At 43.3% G+C, this 13,162-nt stretch overlaps 1 protein-coding gene across 8 annotated transcripts in view; it reads left to right on the top strand.

The window, feature by feature from the left end:
- The window catches only part of LOC135104914 (uncharacterized), a 58,660-nt gene that overhangs the window by 36,863 nt on the left and 8,635 nt on the right, over nt 1-13,162 (top strand). The gene's annotated exons all lie outside the window — the stretch shown is intronic.

Raw genomic sequence — 13,162 nt, 5'->3', positions numbered from 1 at the left:
CATAATATACCATTTTTCATGTTGATGATTATACAGGTGAAAGGAGATATTTTGGGTACCCCGTATCCAAAAAAACCCAACTCGTGAGGCTGAGTCTCTACCACATATTAAAGCATCACTTGCACACAAGGCTTAACCTCTGCTATACTCTGTTGACGTGTCACTGTCACTCATTGGCTGAACTTCTAATATCTATGCCCATGTTACTGTCATGCATTTCACAAAACCACTGGTTCAACAACACTGAATTTCTGGCCTCCTCATGCTGCAACACACAGGTCGTCCAGGCACTTGTCCAAGACCAGAAATTTATTCCACCACTGCATGTACTTTTGTTTGAACTGTTTTTGTGGCTGGGTGGAGTGAGACCGTGGAGTAGCAAGGGTTTTGTGGAGGCAGCTCTAATGAGCACCTCATCGGGGCATGGTGGCAAGCAGAGTTCCTGCAGGTGAGGTGTCCATTGCTCCTGCACCTTGTATAGGGTGGTGAGGCCAGCCATGTCCTTGCTGTGCTACAGGCTGTGCAGGCTGTGAAAGCTGGCCTGCTGCTCAGGAAGGCCATCCTTTATCAGCCATTCTGCCCTCTGTTGAATCTTGTCCAGGACAGCGAGGTGGGAGGGCATTGCTCCACCCCAGGTGAGGCAGGAGAACTCGAGAGAGGAGCAGATCCTGGCTTTATACAGCAGCTCACATCCCCTACTGTCCAGGAATCCGAACATCCTTCTGAAGCAGGCCAGCTTCCCTGCTGCTGACCTGGTGAGCTGAGTTATGTGTGCCTGGTAAGTCAGCTTGCTGTCAAACGTGACTCCCAGGATCTGCAGCTCCTGCTGAGGCATCAGTTGTGCCCCAATGAGAGTGGGGCAGATGTCATGCAGCAACCTGGATACCACGAGCAGTTGTGTTTTTTTGGGGGTGAAGGTAACTTGCCATCTGTATTCCCATTTCTCCAGGTGGCATAGTGTGGTGTTCAGGTGGGTTGTCACCTCTTGTTCTTCCCCTGGTGAGAAGGGCAGTGACAAGGTGACGTCATCAACATATGCACAGGCGCTTGGAACGAGGTTAAGCAAGTCGTTGACATACATCCTCCATAGTAATGGGCCCAGCACGCTACCCTGTGGAACACCTGTGCCTATTTTCACTGGGGAAGACTGCTGCCTGTTGTGGACTACCCACATCTGCTCATGCAGGTAGTCACATAGCAGCTCCAGGAGGGTGCCACCCACTTTGGTCATGTGTAGTTGCTCCAACAGGCCAGCATGCTACATACAGTCACTGGGGAAGACTGCTGCCTGTTGTGGACTACCCACATCTGCTCATGCAGGTAGTCACATAGCAGCTCCAGGAGGGTGCCACCCACTTTGGTCATGTGTAGTTGCTCCAACAGGCCAGCATGCTACATACAGTCAAAGACACCGGTGATATCTAGTGCCAGGACAGCCATGGGCCTCCCCTGGTCCAGGGCATCACTCCATTCATTTGACAGCAGAAGGGAGAGGTCTGCTGCCAAGCAAGCCTTTCTGAACTTGAACTGCCTGGTGCTGAGATGTTGGTTGTCAAGGTGAGATGTGAGGTGCCTCACTAGGATGCCTTCCAGCACCTTCCCCACCACTGACAGCAGGGAGATGGGGCAGTAGTTTGCTGTCTCTGATCTGCTGCCCTTCTTGTATACTGGCATCACATGGCTGGTCTTCCAGATTCTCAGCCACCTTTCTTGGCACAAGATGGCCTTGTATAACCTGGAGAGAGAGTGTGCCAGCATTCCAGAGCACCTATGAAGTAGGCAGGGACTTTATCAGGGCCCGCAGCCTTGTTCTTGAGGGCTGAGAGGGCAGCTCACACCTCTCTCTCAGTTGTGGTGATTGCAGTTAGCCTGTTCCCCACAACCACAGGGAGGGAGGGAGGAAGCTTGGTGGGTTGAGGGACAGTCATCTTGCAGGCAAAGTGTTGGGCCAGCAAATCCACCTTATCCTTATTTTTTATATGGAGTTCCCCAGATTCTTTGAGGAGAGGAGGGTTTTTTTTTTTTTTTTTTTTTTTTTTTTTTTTTTTTTTTTTTTTTTTTAGGAGGGACACTGGCCAAGGGCAACAAAAATCCAATAAAAAAAAAGCCCACTGAAATGCCAGTCCCATAAAAGGGTCCAAAGCAGTAGTCAAAAATTGAAGGATAAGTGTCTTGAAACCTCCCTCTTGAAGGAATTCAAGTCATAGGAAGGTGGAAATACAGAAGCAGGCAGGGAGTTCCAGAGTTCACTAGAGAAAGGGATGAATGATTGAGAATACTGGTTAACTCTTGTGTTAGAGAGGTGGACAGAATAGAGGTGAGAGAAAGAAGAAAGTCTTGTGCAGCGAGGCCACGGGAGGAGGGGAGGCATGCAGTTAGCAAGATCAGAAGAGCAGTTAACATGAAAATAGCGGTAGAAGACAGTTGGAGATGCAACATTGCAGTGATGAGAGAGAGGCTGAAGACAGTCAGTTAGAGAAGAGGAGTTGATGAAATGAAAAGCTTTTGATTACACCCTGTCTAGAAGAACAGTATGAGCAGAACCCCCCCAGACATGTGAAGCATACTCCATACATGGATGGATAAGGCCCTTGTACAGAGTTAGCAGCATGGGGGGGGGGGGGTGAGAAAAACTGGCAGAGACGTCTCAGAATGCCTAACTTCATAGAAGCTGTTTTAGCTAGAGATAAGATGTGAAGCTTCCAGTTCAGATTATAAGTAAAGAACAGACTGAGGATGTTCAGTGTAGAAGAGGGGGACAGTTGAGTGCCATTGAAGAAGAGGAGATAGTTGTCTGGAAGGTTGTGTCAAGTTGATAGATGGAGGAATTGAGTTTTTAAGGCATTGAACAATACCAAGTTTGCTCTGCCCCAATCAGAAATTTTTAGAAAGATCAGAAGTCAAGCGTTCTGTGGCTTCCCTGCGTGAAATGTTTACTTCCTGAAGGGTTGGACATCTATGAAAAGATGTGGAAAAGTGCAGGGGTGGGTATCATCAGCGTAGGAGTGGATAGGACGAGAAGTTTGGTTTAGAAGATCATTAATGGATAAGAAGAGAGTGGGTGACAGGACAGAACCCTGAGGAACACCACTGTTAATAGATTTAGGAGAAGAACAGTGACCGTCTACCACATTATCACCTCTGTTATGTGCTCAGCACAGAAAGGTGAGTCTCTGACACGGAAGTAGTAGTCATTCCAAGGAAAATCAACAAAATACCTCCTCAGGTTCCCCCAACTAGCAGAGGCAAAATGCCAGAGGCACCTTCACTTAGGGGGATCCTGAGGAGGGATTGGAGCAATAGGACAAGATACAGATATGAGACTGTGATCGGAGGAGCCCAAAGGAGAAGAGAGGGTGACAGCATAAGCAGGATTAGAGGTTAGGAAAAGGTCAAGAATGTTGAGCGTGTCTCCAAGATGGTCAGGAATACAAGTAGGATGTTGCACTAATTGCTCTAGGTCGTGGAGGATAGCAAAGTTGAAGGCTAGTTCACCAGGATGGTCAGTGAAGAGAGAGGAAAGCCAAAGCTGGTGATGAACATTGAAGTCTCCAAGAATGGAGATCTCTGCAAAAGGGAAAAGGGTCAGAATGTGCTCCACTTTGGAAATTAAGTAGTCAAAGAATTTCTTATAGTCAGAGGAGTTAGGTGAGAGGTATACAGCACAGATAATTTTAGTTTGGGAGTGATTTTGTAGTCATAGCCAAATGGTGGAAAACTCAGAAGATTCAAGAGCATGGGCACGAGAGCAGGTTAAGTCATTGCACACATAAATGCAATATCTAGCTTTGGATAAAAAATGAGAATAGAGAAAGTAGGAGGGGAGAAAGTGGGAGGGGAGTCAGTTGCCTCAGACACCTGAGTTTCAGCGAGGAAAAGAAGATGAGGTTTAGAAGAGGAGAGGTGGTGTTCTACAGATTGAAAATTAGATCTTAGACCACGAATGTTGCAGAAGTTAAGAAAAAGTTGAGGGGGGGTGTCAAGACACTTAGGGTCATCAACAGAAAGCCAGTCTGACCTGGGGACATTTATAGTCCCCTCCCCAGATGGGGACTCTGAGGCTGGTGTAGGAGTCGCCATGATAATTTTGAAATTTTTGAGTGAATGGTGTGTGTGTGTGTTATTAGGTGCTTGTAGTTTTGCGTGGAGGAAGAGAGTTGTCTTTAGAGGGCAGGCTGTAACTGCTCCCTTGTGTTGTGAGACACAAAGGGAAACATTCAGTTAGGTCACAGCTGGGTTTACTGATAAGTTCACAGCATCCCTTGAACAGTGCTTTAGACCTCACTGGGAGTAATTATTGTTTCGGCAGGTGTCTACTGCCTCCTCCTTGAAGGAGGTGTTGTCTTCTTGTGTGTCTTTCACAAGGTCCCACCACTGTTTTGAGCTGATGTGACTGCCCCTCAGGTTCCTTTTCTTGTTCTTTACTCACTGTTCCCTGGCCTTGGCTTGGGTGACCTCCATGTGAGCAGCTGCATCTTTGTGACAGTTTTTGTTCTGCCACTTGGGATTGCACTTGTAGATGCACCACAGCTGGTACTTGTCAGAGGCAGCTTGGCATTGAGGTCCAAACCATGGCTGGTCTGAGGACTTCACTCTGTGCAGCTTGTGTGGCACCCACCACTCCTGTGCTCCCAGCAGCACCTCAGCTAGCCGCTCTGCCTGCTGATCCATGTCTCCTTGCAGCAGACTGGCCCAATTCATTGTCACCAGGCAGAGCCACAGCTGCTCCCAGTTGGAGTCTTCCCATTGCCACAGGGTGCAGGCAGAACTCTCGTCATGGGTCCTCTTGAATGTTACCCTTGTCAGGATGGCCTCATGGTCTGAGCTTCCCACAGGAACTAGCAGGAAGCAGCCAACTTCATGGGGAGGCAGATCTGTTACCACGGGGTCAAGAATGGAGCCTGAGCAATGTGTGGGGAAGGTGACATGGTTGTGGAGGTTGTACACAGTGAGCAGGAAGTCAAAGGATCACTGTATCCCTTGTGGGTTTAAATCGCCGATGATGATGACATTGTCACATTGGTGAGCTGTCATGAGGCGGTCGAGGTTGGTGGTTATGTAGTCTACCAGGGCTGTCCCCTGGTAGACAGCCTGGGAGGGGGGTCGATGACAGCCCACACATAGTGTACTTCAGCCACCATCAACAACTAGCTTGAGCATGTTTACTTCAAGCCCCGCTCGGATGGGTGTGTCCAGCACTATGGCGTTGAGGGAGGCCTTGTAGCAGAAGGCAACTCCTCATTGTGTGGAGTGGTCCTTCCTAACCCAGGCTGAATCTCTCTCTCTCTCTCTCTCTCTCTCTCTCTCTCTCTCTCTCTCTCTCTCTCTCTCTCTCTCTCTCTCTCTCTCTCTCTCTCTCTCTCTCTCTCTCTCTCTCTCTCTCTCTCTCTCTCTCTCTCTCTATTTCATGTCATTTTCGCTTCAATGTTTCTCACTCTTTCTCACTCATATACGTAATTCCATTTTCATTTTCAGTCTTATTCTATTTAGCAATTCTTGGGATTGTTCTTATTTTGAGAGAGAGAGAGAGAGAGCTCTGATTTAGGCAGGATTTACTGTATTTATACGTGTGATGCCAACAGTAGTTAAATGTGACCAATACTTTTCAAAGCAGCAGGAAACTCAGATGGTAAGAATTTAGGACAAGGCACGAAACTCGGGAGGGTACTGTATATATTTGTTGTGTTATCTCAAATGTAGTAGGGCCAATGTTTTCATTTTTATTTATTTTTTTTATTGTGATTTCTTTTTTTTTATTATTGTTATTTTCTGGTTCCTTGGAACCAATTAAATTTTCCCATAGGTTCTTCAGTTACCATAACGCACATTTGCCATAACGAATGCTACATTGGAAAGAATCAAGTTCATTGTCATGTATCCTACTGTAATTTTTTTTTTATGAATATTTCAAGACCAGTAAAACATTTCAAGGTATAAGAAAAAATGTTTATAACAAGTATGAAATTCATTCTCTATTATTATCATAATGACCTCATCTTAGGTTGAGATTAGGCACGAGCATTGTAGCAGTGTAGCATAAATGTAACAGTACAGTACAGTAGCAGAATGGTACGGATAACTCTTTGATAACAGTTTTAGTGGGTGCTTCATGCTGCCCCCAAGGCAGACCTAGATGACTGTCCATGTTGCCCTTAGGCAACTGTCTGTGTCACCTTTAGGCAACTGTCCATGTCACCTTTAGGCAACTGTCCATGTCACCCATAGGCAACTGTCCATGTCACCCTTAGGGTGCGTGCACAGAGAAAGCAGGTTTGCCTGGACGGGCAGCTGGCACTGACCTGCACCAAGAATTACATCACATAAACAAGCATAAGCATGCACAGAGGAAGCAAGTTCGAGCATGTCAGCACTGGCATCAGGCTTCAACTCGCTTTCCTGTTTGCTGGGATCATTTTTGCCTGCTCAACCTGCATAGGTTTACTCTACTGAGTGGAGAGCAAGATGGATGTTGAGCTCCTGATAGCCAAAGTATATGAGAGACAACTAGTGTGGAATAAATGGAATAAGCACCATGCTAACAGGAAAGTTGTGGGTAGGCTATTGGCTGAAACCAGATCACTGAAAAGATGATGATATTTTCCAAAATCTTCTCTTTAAGATTATTTCATGTACTGGTCTTTTTTTCCTCTTGAGTTTTGTACGAACACTATCAAGCAGCATAAACTCATCATCAGATGATGAGCTTAATCACAAATACTGCCTCTGTCCATGTTGCTCACTACTTGTTGGAACTGGTTACCCATGTTCTTTGTGGACAACTTAGCATGCTGGCTATCAGCACAGGTTAGTGCCGGAAACCAGCACACCAGTAACCTCCTTTCTCTGTGCATGCACCCTTAGGCTGCATTTACACAAGCTACTTTTAGTGGTCAGTGGCCACTACAAAAAAATTATCAAATATAGAACATACAGATCTCTATGGGTCCATTTACACTGGAAATGTTTTTTGTGACAGATACAAAAAAGTGGTGGGTTGTGGTGGGCAGAGCCATTTTTCCGACCACATCACTGTGGCCAGCCAAAGTGGCTGGCAATAGAAACCATTATTTTAAGTGGCAGCATACACATGAGCCACTATTTGTGGCTGCCATACTGCCTCCTGCTGCTTTCATGCTGTCTTGTCCTGTCTGTCATAACATCAAGTACTCCTTTCCATGAGTGGGAAGAATACCTAAAGAGTTATTTGATTGTGAAATATTGACCACAGAGATGGAGAAGAGGCCAGCACTTTATGATTTGAATCTGAAGGAATACAGTGACAAGAATATTAAAGAAAAATATTGTGTGGAATGCTCCATACAATAGTTTGTCATAACTAACTATGGGGTGCACCCAGTACTTTCTCAGGTTTTTGCACTTCATCTTCACAAAGGGAGTGCAGACAGCTGCTGCTTCCACCAGATCCACATGGCACTGACCTCATTTGTGGCTGCCACAGAGTGGCTAGTGTGCGTGGTGCTTCTACTCTACATGTCACTCATAGGTGACTGTCCATGTCACCAATAGGCATGGTTGTAATTTTTTTTTTTTTTTTTTTTTTTTTTTTTTTTTCTTCCAACCCACTGGGTTTTTTTTGGGTTTTATTGTTTTTGGGGGCTTTTATTTTTTGAGGGGGGTTTATTTATTTTTTGTTAATTCTTCATACTTATATGTAAATCAACTTAAATAAGCAGTTAAAATATAATCTACAGTTATTTTTTTTTTTTTTTTTTTTTTTTTTTTTTTTTTTTTTTTTTTTTTTTTTTCTCCATGTAGGAGGGGCATTGGGCAAGAGCAACAAAAATTCATCCACTGAGGTGCTGGTAGTCAAAATTTACAGGATAAGTGTGTTGAAATCTCCCTCCAGAAAGAGTTCAAGTCATAGAAAGAAGAAAATACATAAGAACTTAAGAAATAAGGGAAGCTGCAAGACGCAATCAGGCTTACATGTGGCAGTCCCTGTATGAAATATACCTACCTATTTCCACCTATCATTCCCATCCATAAATCCGTCTAATCTTCTTGTAAAGCTCCATAATGTCTTAGCACTAACAACTTGATTACTGAGTCTGTTCAATTCATCTACCACTCTGTTTGAGGACCAGTTTCTTCCTATCTCTTTCTTAAGCTTAAATTATTTCTTATTTTGTCCTGGTTACTGATCCTAAGAATTTTGCTTACATCCCCCTTGTTATAACCCTTATACTACTTAAAGACTTCTATCAGGTCCCCTCTTAACCTACGTCTCTCTAAAGAATGTAAATTTAACAGTTTCAGTCTTGCCTCGTAAGGAATACTCCTCATCCCCTGTATCCTTTTAGTCATTCTCCTTTGTGCTGATTCTAATAGACCTATATCCTTCCTGTTATGTGGGGATACATTACAGTAATCTAGATGAGGTCTGACCAATGCCAAATATAACTTTAGTATTACTTCAGGCCTTCTGCTTTTAACACTCCTAAAAATTAATCCTTATACCCTATTTGCCATTTCTTGCCTCTATGCATTGCTTTCTTAGATGGAGTTCAGAGCTAACTATAACTCCTAAATCTTTTTCATATCCTGAACCTACCAGAGTTTCGTTGTTTATTGTATACCTACTGTGTGGGTTTCCTCTACCTACACTAAGTACTTTGCATTTGTTGATATTAAACTGCATTTGCCATCTGTCCATCCATTTGTTCATCCTATCCGAATCTACCTGCAAGGCAATGGCATCTGATTCTGACCTAATCAATCTACCTATCTTTATGTCATCCACAAATTTACTAACATCATTACTAATTCCACCACCCAATATATATTGAAAACGAACAATGGCCCTAATACTGATCCCTGTGGCACCCCACTAATTACATGATCCCACTTGGATTTAGAGCCATTTATTATAACTGTCGCTTGTCACTTGCCCATGATGACCTTATCCAGCCTAACACCTTCCCATCTATCCCATGTGCCTTAACCTTTCTCAGGAGCCTCTGATGGGGTACCTTCTCAAATACTTTACTAAAGTCCAGATATAAGATGTCATAACTATCACCATTATCTGCTGCCTTGTACACTTTACTGTAAAAACTTAACAAGTTAGTCAGGCAAGACTTCTCTTTTGTGAAGCCATGCTGTGGCTGATTTATCAAGTTATGTTTGTCTAAATGCTCCCAAATGCTCTTCACTATTATTAACTCCATTATTTTACCTAAAACAGAAGTTAAGCTGACAGGTCTATAATTAGACATTAAAGTTTTATCTCCTTTCTTAAAAATGGGTACTGTCTAGAGCAGATGAGAATGAGAAGCTGACAGATATTACCATATTAGTTATGGTAATATCTGTCAGCTTCTCATTCTCATCAGCTCTAAACATCTGTTCACTATTCAGCATACCTTGCATGTTTTCCTGGGTGAAGACAGTTAAAAAAATACTCATTTAGAATTTTACTAATTTTCTCCCTAGAACTAACCAGCTCCCCATCTGCTGTCTTTAATAGACCTATAGTTTCCTTATTCTTTGTCCTATATACATGATAAAATTCCTTGGGGTCCATCTTCGCCTGGCTGGCTACCTTTAATTTATAATTGCTTTTAGCTTTCCTCGTTAACCTCCTGACTGTTCAAACTAATTAATTATACTGTGGCCTTAAAACTTCTTCCCCTGTCTTTAGTCTCTTACATATACTTCTCTTCTGCCCTATATTGTGTTTTAACCTAACAATCATCCATTTTAAGGTAATTTTTCTGTGATCTTATTGGTCTATATGAGATGTTTGCTAATTGTTCTGTATGCAATTTATGAAATATTTATACAACTCATCTAGATTTACTTTACCTAATCCTCTCATCTTGGCCCCTTCCATCCTCTCCACTCCCTCATCTACTTGCCTCGACCTCACCTCTCCCATATCAGCATGACCTGACCCTCCAACATACTCACACATATCTTCCCCTCTCTCCCTCCTCCAACCCTTCTGGACACTTCTTCCCTCCTCTTGCCTTACACCCCCACATGTCCCTAACATATAACGCGATGCCGCGTCCTCTTCTGTTTTCCCTGTCTTTGTAGAATAGTGTATACCCATCTATCTTAACCTCTGGATTAAATACTTTTCCTGACATATCTAACCAAGTTTCTGTTAAAGCAATGATATCATAGTTCTCTACACACACCATTCCTCTACACAAATCTATTTTATTCAAAATACTTCTACAATTTGTGTAGTAAACACTTAAGCTATTTCTTACCTTCTCTGAGCTAGTTGCCTTTCTAGATTTAACTAATTTGTCCTTTATTTCAACCTCACAACCCCTTCCTCCCTCTTGTCTAACGAAAAAAGCACTGGAGTTCAGTTGCCTCCCACTCTAGTGTTCCGGCCAAAACCTGAACACCCTTGCATGATAAGTGCACTCCATCCCTGGCGTACAAGGTGTCCCTACCATAGAAGAGGTCCCATTTGTCTATGAACGTCCATCCATTACTATTACAATGATTCACGAGCCTGCAATTCACTGTAATAGCCCTGGACAGCCACTCAGCACCTTCCTCGGCAAGACACCACATACCACAGGGATTCCTCCCTTGTCCCTAATCCTATCCAAAGCCTGCCTAAACCTCCCAAACAGCTCCTCACTCCTGACCTTACCAAGGTCATTCCCTCCCGTGCTAAGATAAACAATGGGCTTGGTACCATCATTTTCCAAGCACATGTCTAGTCTGTCAGCTACCTTCCCTATCCCAGCACTTGATAAACACATCCTCGACCTACACTTCCTATCACTGGTACAGAACACACTATCTAAATGCCTAACCTGACTATCACCAAGCACAAGCACTCTACCTTGGGCCAGAGTAACTACATCTGCCCCCTCCTTCTCCTTGTCTCCTCCTACCATGTCCACCTCCTCCTCTGTCACTCCCTCCAACACCCTGAAGGGGGTTCCTCATCTCCATGCAAGGCGCCTTGAGGACCTTCAGCCTCTTGGTGCCCCTGCACACAACTGGCCACTGCTCCTCTGTCGCCTTACTAGGTATGGTGATAGTGGGACACAACCCTCCCACAGGTGCTGAGATCCTCTCACAGAACTCAGCCTGCAGGTCTGAGATATTCTCACAAAACTCAGCCTGCACCTCCGAGATCCTTCGATGGAACTCAGCCTCTACCTCTGAGACCTTCGCAATGAAGGCCTCAAGAACAGGAGAACTAACACAACCAGATGACTCAGCAACACAAGGCGCTATGTCTACACTAGTCAGCTCTAGCGTCAGGTCACTGCTCACTAAACACATCCATTAGCTAGGAACCCTGACCTGAGACTGACAAGCAGCCAGGAAGTTCCAGAGTTTATCAGAGAAAGGGATGAATGATTGAGAATACTGGTTAACTTTTGCATTAGAGAGGTGGACAGAATAGGGGTGAGAGAATGAAAAAAATCTTGTCCCATGAGGCTGCAGGAGGATGGGAGGCATGCAGTTAATAAGATCAGAAGAGCAGTTGGCATGAAAATAACAGTAGAAGATAGCAAGAGATGCAACATTTCAGCGATGAGAGAGAGAGTCTGAAGACAGTCAGTTAGAGGAGAGGAGTTGATGAGATGAAAAGCTTTTGATTCCACCTTGTCTAAAAGAGTGGTATGAGTGGAATGCCCCCCACCCCCCACCCCCAGTACATGTGAAGCATACTCCATACATGGACAGACAAGACCCCTGTACAGAGTTAGCACCTGGAAGAGTGAGAGAACTCATGATGCCTAACTTCATAGAAGCTTTTTAGCTAGAGATGAGATGTGGAGTTTCCAGTTTGGATTATAAGTAAAGGGGAGACCAAGGACGTTCGTTGTAGAAGAGGGGGACAATTGAGTGTCACTGAAGAAGAGGGGATAGTTGTCTGGAAGGTTGTGTTGAGTTGATAGATGGAGGAATTGAGATTTTGAGGTTGAGGCATTGAACAATATTAAGTTTGCTCTGCCCCAATCAGAAATTTTAGAGAGCTCAGATGTCAGGCATTCTGTGGTTTCCCTGCATGAACTGTTTACTGCGTGAAGGGTTGGATGTCTACGAAGACATAGAAAAGTACAGGGTGGTATATCAGCATATGGGTGGATAGGACAAGAAGTTTGGTTTAGAAGATCATTAATTAATAATATGAAGAGAGTGAGTGACAGGACAGAACCCTGAAGAAAACCACTGTTAATAGATTTAGAAGAACAGTGACCATCTGCCACAGCAGCAATAGAATGGTCAGAGAGGAAACTTTAGGTGAAGTTACAGAGAGAAGGATAGAAGCCATAGGAAGGTAGTTTGGAAATTAAAGCTTTGTGCCGGACTCTATTAAAAGCTTTTGATATGACTAGGCCAACAGCAAATGTTTCACCAAATATAGGCAAACTTCCACCAAGGAAAGGTAGATGTTGACAGACAGAGCTGGAAAAGTTTGACTAGGCAAGGTGCAAGCATGGAGTCACAGTTTCAGAGAACAATGTGAGGGACCCCATCAGGTTCATAAGCTTTCTGAGGGTTAAGGTCAGTGAGGGCATGGAAAACATCATTGCAAAGGATTTTAATAGGTAGTATGAAGTAGTCAGAGGGTGGAGGAGAGGGAGAAACAAGCCCTGAATTATCCAAGGTAGGGTTTTTAGCAAAGGTTTGAGTGAAGAATTCAGCTTTAGAAATAGATGAGATGGCATTGGTGCCATCAGATTCAAACAAAGAAAGGAAAGATGAAGAAGCAAAGTTATTGTAGATGTTTTTGGCTAGGTGCCAAAAATTACAAGGGGAGTTAGATCTTGAAATATTCTGACATGCTTTTAATGAAGATCAGACATTTATTTAGGTCATGCTGATACAGGTTGGTCCATTTGGACAAAGCCTGTGTTAACTTGTACTATACAGGAATGAACAGATCAGACTTGACTATTTTTGCCTTTTTTATGTACATGTACATATATAGACCTTAATTACCAATGTGATATAGAACTAAATTTTTATGTGCAAAATATTTTATTTAAAAATCTCCCCCCCCCCCCAAAAAAAAAAAAAAGTTATTTTTTATTTATTTTTTTATTTATTTTCTTGTTTTTTTATTTATTTATTTATTTTTATTTTTTTACTCTTTATTTTTTTTATTTATTTATTTATTTATTTTATTTATTTATTTTTTTTTTTTTTTTTT

The sequence above is a fragment of the Scylla paramamosain genome, chromosome 11 (genome assembly GCF_035594125.1).
Source record: "Scylla paramamosain isolate STU-SP2022 chromosome 11, ASM3559412v1, whole genome shotgun sequence".
Classification (NCBI taxonomy): Eukaryota; Metazoa; Arthropoda; class Malacostraca; order Decapoda; family Portunidae; genus Scylla; species Scylla paramamosain.
Note: the sequence above shows the minus strand (reverse complement) of the source record. Positions and strands in the feature narration are given on the sequence as shown.